Here is a 7,742-nt window from a genome sequence, read left to right on the forward strand (position 1 = left end):
ACCCTTGACCATGACTCGTGTGGTCAAAAGGTTTGTTGTCGCTCGAGGACGAGCCGCTAGCACTCTCACGTTTTGGTAAATTTGGTATAGGGCTCCCAATTACACGTTTGCCACGAGACGCCAGCACCACTCCTTCCCCTAGCGGAGAGCCGCATCACCATTTGTCAGCGCGAGTGTGACGAACAACCGACGTCCGTCCGCAGAATCAAGTAAGTAGGAATGCCAAATTTTGCCGTTTTTCTGAATGTTTTGCAATGGGGATGTTTGCCTAGCAGCACTCGATCTGGCGTTTGAACGGTAGACTGAAACAAGTCAAAAGGGAGCTATGGCGAAGCGGGTGAGCAAGCGTTGCTTGTCTTCTTCCTTCACCAGCACCATGGCCCAGTCCCTTCAGTACAATCACTCCCCACCAAAAGAGGAGCCATCCTGGCGACCTAGAGGCAGGAGAAGACAGGGTGGTCGTGGCACTGCTTTAGGCGGGAGACGTGGACAATTTCCTGGCCGCGACGACGCTGGTCGCAAGACGCGTCCATCGGCTCGATGAGGTAGTTGACTGCCGATGTTTGTCGCAGTACCCGATAGGGACCATGGTACTTGGAATGCAGCTTGGAGGAAAGGCCCGGTGGAGTAGACGGCACCCACAACCAGACCAGCGAGCCGGGATTAAAGGACGTAGCTGTAGTGGACGTGTGGTGGCGATGCTTTTGGCGCCACTGGTCCTGGGATGTGAACGAGCTAGCGAGCTGGCCACATTCTTCCGCGTATGCAGCCGCTCGGGAAACAGTCGTCGACTCCGAAGCATCCGGCCGGTAGGGTAGAATTGTGTCCATTGTGCATGAAGGTTCGTGTCCGTAAAGAAGAAAGAAACGTGAAAATCCAGTGGTGTTTTGCGTTGCAGTATTATGTGCGTACGTTACGAAAGGCAGAATCCGATTCCAGTTCGAGTGGTCAGATGGAACATACATGACCAACATGTCGCCAAGGGTGCGATTAAAACGCTCTGTTATGCCATTAGTTTGGAGATGGTATGCCGTGGTAGTGCGGTGAATGATGCGACACTCCTTTAGCAACGCTGTAATGGCGTTAGAGAGGAAAACGCGACCGCGGTCGCTCAGTAATTCTCGAGGTGCTCCATGCCGTAATACCAGGTTCTGAAGGATAAAACGAGCAACGTCTTTTGCCGTGGCAGATGACAGGGCTGAAGTTTCAGCGTACCGCGTAAGGTGGTCGATAGCAACAATAACCCAGCGGTTGCCGCTGGGAGTGCTGGGAAGCGGACCGTATAGGTCAACGCCAACGCGGTCGAACGCTCGAGCGGGGCATGGTAAAGGCTGCAAGGGGCCGGCAGCATGTTTAGGTGACGTCTTGCGGCGTTGGCACAGGGGGCATGACCGTACATACTGGCGAACGAAACGATACATACCGCACCAGTAGTACCGAGAGACGCGCCCCGCAACGCGGTCGACGGACGCAATTCTGATGGGCTGCGCCGATTTCTTGGCTTCACCCTGGACAGTGAGATCCTAGCGTACGTTCATCGATGTCGCCTGCTTCCTAACGACGAGAGGATTCTAGAGACACCAACCAGAAGTACGTGTGACGACCAGTGACCTTTTTAAGGCTAACATTCTCCTGCGACGACGCCGGATGCTTCGCTAGGCCTACCGCGTCGGGCCGAAGAGTACGGAGCTCCGTGACGCAGCTGTGCGTTCTCCAGCTGCGCCGCGTCGTCGGCCGAGTCCGCACGCCGTAGTTCACCATGAAGGTCGCAGTAGAGGGCATCCCAATTTCTCGGGAGGAATTAGCAGCCAGTGATTGGTTGACTAAAGTTAACAAGCTACGGGTAGCGCGAACACCAGGGCAAGCCGTACCCGATTTACTCGGAGACAAAGCGGGACCGGATCAACCGCCGCAAAACAACAAAGGCCAGGCCTCGGGTGCACCTGCGAGGAAGAAGGCATCTGAACCAACGCCTCGGCAGCGAGGACGCTTACTAGCCAAGAAATCTGTAGCTTCGAACCAGCCTCGCTTACCCAGCAACGCCCTCAAGCTGATAGTGCGCCCACGCGGCGGACTGCTACTCTCCAAGATCTCGACCTACCAACTACTGGAAGCGATCTGCATGGCTGCTCGCTTCACCAGGGACGCCGTGCGTCACCAAGACCTAATACAAGCTAACCTGATTCAGAACACCTTCGCGTACTGCACCCCAGACGTCCAAAGAGCTGAACAGGTCCTACGACTCAAAGCAATCACCATCGAGAACAAGAAGTATGAGGTCTCCGTCTACTGTGCTCCAGACGATAGCTCGGGCCGCGGTGTAATTCGCGGCGTCGATCTTCGATTGGACCGAGATGCAATTCAAGCAGAATTGCAAGATGACCGCAACCCAGCCATAGTGGACTTTCGGCGGCTCGGGAACACCACTGCAGTACTCATCACGTTCGCTCAGCCCCAAGTGCCGACCTGGGTCTACTTTTGCAACAGTCGACACAGATGTAACTTATTCAAGAAAAAGTACGAAGTGTGTTATCACTGTGGCCAGCTCGGTCATCGAGCCGACGTCTGCGCTAGCCCAACGACCAAATGCAGAGGCTGCGGGCTATCAAATCCGCCAAACGACCATACGTGCAAACCAACCTGTCGCCTGTGTGGGGAGGAACATTTCACGGGCGATAGTCGCTGCAAGGAAATCTACAGGATCCCCTACACGGTCAAGCGCCGGCAGTGGGAGAATTACCGACAAGCCGAGGCGAACATACTCAAGGCCCAAGAGCCTGCAAAGCAAGTCACGCTTCAGCACACCAGCCTATGGGACCGCCATCGCTCCGGCAGCCGGCAGCGGCAGCCCCGAGACCGCTCGAGCTCCTTTCCATCGCTCGAGTCTACCACTCACCGGGGGCGGTCCCGGACTCCCTCCCGGAGCCGACACGGGCCACCTGCAGTCATCCAGCAGCCCCGAGCCTCTTCTCCTCCTCCGCGGCAGCCACCTGGGCCACCGCCATCTCCGCCCATCCAACAAGAACATCAACTACCGGTGAGTACGCAGGAAGGGACTCCCAGTACTCCAGACACACACAAAGCGATTGTAGAACTGACAGCAGTCATCCAACAACTCATACTCCGAGTAGACGCTCTCGAAAAGCGAACCGCTTCACACACCCCGTCTCCGCCCGCTCCGCAGGTCCCACCTACGGCGGTACCTATGGAGATCACATCCTCCAGCAGAGCCACACACAAACGCAAAGCCCCGGCCGACAACGACCCCACGGCGGAGGATTGGCAGGCACGTCTCGACAGACTCGAGCAAAAATACGAACTCAGTCAAACTCACATCAGAGCTCTAGAAGCACACATCGAACGGTCACTCCACACAATCGGCTCACAGATCGCCCAACAAATTGAGACCCTGAGTAAAACTATAGAAGCCCAGGGAAAACCCGTAGCGGTCGCTGAACTCGCGGACTCGGCGCCGCCACTCCCTCCAACCCCAGAACTTTCCCAGGTCAGTCATGGCGGTCAGCTCGGGTAACACCACCGTCTGGCAGTGGAACTGTCGTGGGTTCGCACGTAAGCGTCCGGTCCTCCAACAGTTCCTCACCGCGAGTGATCGCCCCGAATTGATAGCCCTTCAAGAAGGTGGCAAGAACACGCAACTTGCCGGTTTCAGTACATACCTATCGGAACGAGTAAAGCCTCAAGTAGCCACTCTCGTCAAACGTAATCTCACTGTCCTCCAACACAATTTAGATCCTACTTTTCCCGAACACGTATTCTTAGAAATATTACCTCGACCCTCGCGCAAACGTCGCACTAGTCTGTTTGTGCTAAATGTTTACAGCCCTCCCCGGGCCCATAAAGACGTTTTCGGGCCCCTTTTCCTCAAAGCCCAGCAGCTAGCGCAAGGGCGGCCTCTCCTCATCATCGGTGACTTCAACGCGCATCACCGCGCTTGGGGCTACCACTACGACTCGGCCAAAGGCAGACGCCTCTGGAATGACTGGAATACGCACCAGCTCACCCTCATCACAGACGTCTCCTACCCCACTAGACTCGGTTCGGGCCTACACCGAGATACAACGCCGGATCTCGCCTTTACCAGCTCTGGAGTCAAAGCTACTTGGTGTCACACTCACGAAAATTTTGGAAGCGATCACTTCATTCTCGAGATCGTGATACAAGAGCCCACGAGGCAACGTATGCGGCCGACTCAGGTGATTGACTGGGACTCCTTTCGCACGCACAGGAAAGAGCAGGCCACACCTCCCGTTATTACCGACATCAAAGCATGGACAGCCGAAATCGTCAAACAAGTGACTGACGCCACGCAAACCGTCGAGGTTGAGGACACAGTCCCACACTGCGACCGTTAGTACGCCCATCTCTGGGAGCGCAAGAAGTCGCTTGAAGCTCTTCTCGCCACTCGAAAATGGGACCGCGATATCCGCCGTCGGCTGGCGCGCGCCCACACGAACATTGAGAACTATGCAATAAAACTCACCCGCCAGAGCTGGCACAACATTTGTGACCAGATGAACAAGACTCCGAACGCTCGTAACACGTGGAACCTGCTCCGACATCTAATGAACCCGGCCGGAGGCGATCTCCGAGCACGCCAACAGCTTGAGCGAATCTTCCATCAGTATCCTGGGACACCAGATGAGCTCAAACAAGAGCTAATTAACACCTACATCCGCCCCGAACCGGCAACCACCCTTCCCCCCTATCAGGGCTCGGCCAACCCTGGCCTAGACGCCCCGATCTCTTTAGCGGAGGTCCGTGCAGAACTCAATCGCCTCAAGACCAATTGTGCGGCCGGCCCCGACCGCATTTCTAACACGATGCTTAGGAATCTAGATGACGCCTCTATTCACGCCCTCACCGACTACCTTCAAGAGTGTTGGGCGAGCGGTACCATCCCGCAGGAATGGAAGTGCGCCAAGCTAGTCTTCATCCCCAAGCCGGGAAAACCACCCACCTTGGCCAACCTCCGTCCCATCTCTATCACGTCCTGTGTTGGGAAGTTAATGGAACACGTTATCCAGTCCAGACTTCTTCGCTACCTCGAAGACAACCACCTCCTACCAGACACGATGTTCGGTTTCCGTCCTCACTTAGCAGCCCCCGACATAATGCTTCTTCTCCATCACCAGGTAGTCATGCGTCGCACACTAGACACGAAAGTCATCGTCGGCCTCGATGTTGCCTAGGCCTTCGACAATATCCTCCATGAAGCGATTCTTCAACAACTCCAGACTCTCGGCGTCGGACATCGCACGTATGCATACGTCCGAGACTTCCAGACCGACCGCAAGATACAACTCAGCGTCGGCACGGGACATCCCTCCATCATCTCTCCTGGCAACCGCGGCACGCCGCAAGGCTCAGTGCTCTCGCCGCTGCTTTTCAACGTTGCACTGATAGGCCTGCCCAAGCTTCTGGCTGACATTCCCCACCTACACCACAGCGTTTATGCTGACGATCTTACTCTTTGGATCACACACGGCAGTGACGGCGAGATCGAAGAGACTCTCCAGACCGCCATCGATCGGGTCGGAGGCTATCTGGATACAGTTGGCCTCAGCTGCTCGGCGACTAAGTCAGAGTATATAATCATCCCGTCCCCAGGACGACGCCCACCAAAAATACTTCCTGAGATCAACCTCCAGGTGCAAGGAAACCCCATCCCTCGTACAGATCACATCAGGATTCTGGGCCTACACCTACAGGCAAACGGCAGCAACAATATATCGCTCCAACGCATCGACCAGTCGGTGCTACAGATCGGACGTCTTCTCAAGCGAGTCTCCAACAAGCACCGAGGTATGCGAGAGTGCAACCTCCTGCGCCTCGTCCAAGCCTTCATCTGCTCCCGCATCACCTACTCGGCACCTTACTTACGTCTCATCCGCGCCGAAAGCGAACGGCTAGAGGCGTCACTTCGAAAAGCATACAAGACGGCCCTGGGTCTTCCCATGTCAACAGCTACTCACAAGCTTATGGCTCTCGGCATCTCCAACACCGTGAGCGAACTGATCGAAGCTACCCTCACCGCCCAATACGAGCGGTTGTCACTCACACACGCTGGCCGCGCGGTACTGCAGCAAGTTGGGATCTCACCAACGAGGGCGGCCCCCAATTATATTGACCTTACACAGGAATATCGTCAAAATCTCCGAATACCACCCATTCCCAAACGGATGCATCCGGAACACCACGCCGAGAGACGGGCCGATCGTGCACGACAGTTCGAGAAACGCTTCAGTGGACGTCCAGATGTCACGTATACGGACGCCTCTTACCACCCCTCGAAACCAGCGATGGTGGCGGCAGCCCTCGCCCCGCACCGTAGCTGGTACACAGCCTGCAGCATTCGCAACGCAGAAACAGTCACCGCAGCAGAGGAGGTTGCCATTGCGCTTGCGCTAGCTGATCCTATTACCAAAGTCGTCATAAGTGATTCTCAACAGGCGATCCGCAACTACGATGCCGGCCGTAACTCTCGCCCGGCATCACACATTCTGCATTCTACTCCCCCCTCCTCCACATCCCGCTTACTCCTGTGGGCTCCAGCCCATGAATCGCTCAGGGGAAACGTCCAGGTGCATACACTTGCTCGAGATCTTAGCTGCCGAGCCGAGTGTAGGATCCACCGCCCCGATTCCCCTGACACCACTATATCGCGCGATTCTCTACTCACCACTTACACGGACATCCTCCAGTACTACCGACTCGGGAGATGCATATATCCTCCCGCACACCGTGATCTAACAAGGCGCGAGGCCGTCCAATGGCGCAAACTACAAACAGGTAGCTTCCCACACCCCCTCTTATACAGTAAAATCTTTCCGCAACAAATAACGCCTCGGTGCAAACACTGCTCAGCTCCGGCCACTCTCATACACATGGCGTGGACTTGTACGCACGACAACACAGACAAAACAAACACCCCAGAGTCGTGGGAGTCCCTCCTGCGTAGCTCCGAGCCAGCAGACCAACGTCGGCTCATCCAGCGTGCGGTGGAGGCCGCGGAATCCCAAGGGATCCCCGCCGACCTCCTCTAAGCCAGCGCAACCGGTCCTTGGACTGGTCCCCTCTTTTTGGGCGAAATAAAGAATTCACCACCACCAGTAGTACCGAACCTGGAGGCGAGAGTATGTCTTCAATACCCCAGCGTGGCCGTATTGTGGGTCATCGTGGAACGTGGCGCAGATGTCGGAGCGGAGATGTCGGGGAATAACAAGCAACCACTTGTGACCGCTGGAGTTGTAGTTGCGGCGGTAGAGGAGGTTATCCCGAATAATAAAGTGCGTGGCTTGGTGACGGAGCGTCCGAGAGATCGGCGCTGGTGACCGGCTAGACAGGAAGTCGAGAAGCGAACAGATCTATGGGTTCTTGCGCTGCTCTGATGGCATGTCGGAAATGTTGAGGGCGAAGGCACCGCAGGCGGAAATAGACGAGCAGATAGGATCAGGTGACAGGGGTGACCGGGAAAGAGCGTCTGCGTCTGAATGCTTGCGGCCGGAGCGATAAACAACAGGGATGTCGTAATCTTGTAGGCGTAATGCCCAACGAGCCAGCCGACCAGTTGGATCTTTGAGTGAAGACAACCAGCATAGGGCATGATGGTCGGTCACGATGTCAAAAGGGCGCCCATACACGTAAGGTCTAAATTTTGCGATAGCCCAAATAATGGCCAAACATTCCTTTTCAGTAACGGAGTAGTTCGCCTGAGGTTGGTA

At 55.8% G+C, this 7,742-nt stretch overlaps 1 pseudogene; it reads left to right on the top strand.

Moving 5' to 3' along the window:
- Window positions 1-4,825: 4,825 nt before the first annotated feature.
- On the top strand, window positions 4,826-7,122 carry LOC125944638 (uncharacterized; annotated as a pseudogene).
- The last annotated feature ends 620 nt before the right edge of the window (window positions 7,123-7,742 follow it).

The sequence above is a fragment of the Dermacentor silvarum genome, chromosome 4, assembly GCF_013339745.2.
Source record: "Dermacentor silvarum isolate Dsil-2018 chromosome 4, BIME_Dsil_1.4, whole genome shotgun sequence".
Taxonomy (NCBI): domain Eukaryota; kingdom Metazoa; phylum Arthropoda; class Arachnida; order Ixodida; family Ixodidae; genus Dermacentor; species Dermacentor silvarum.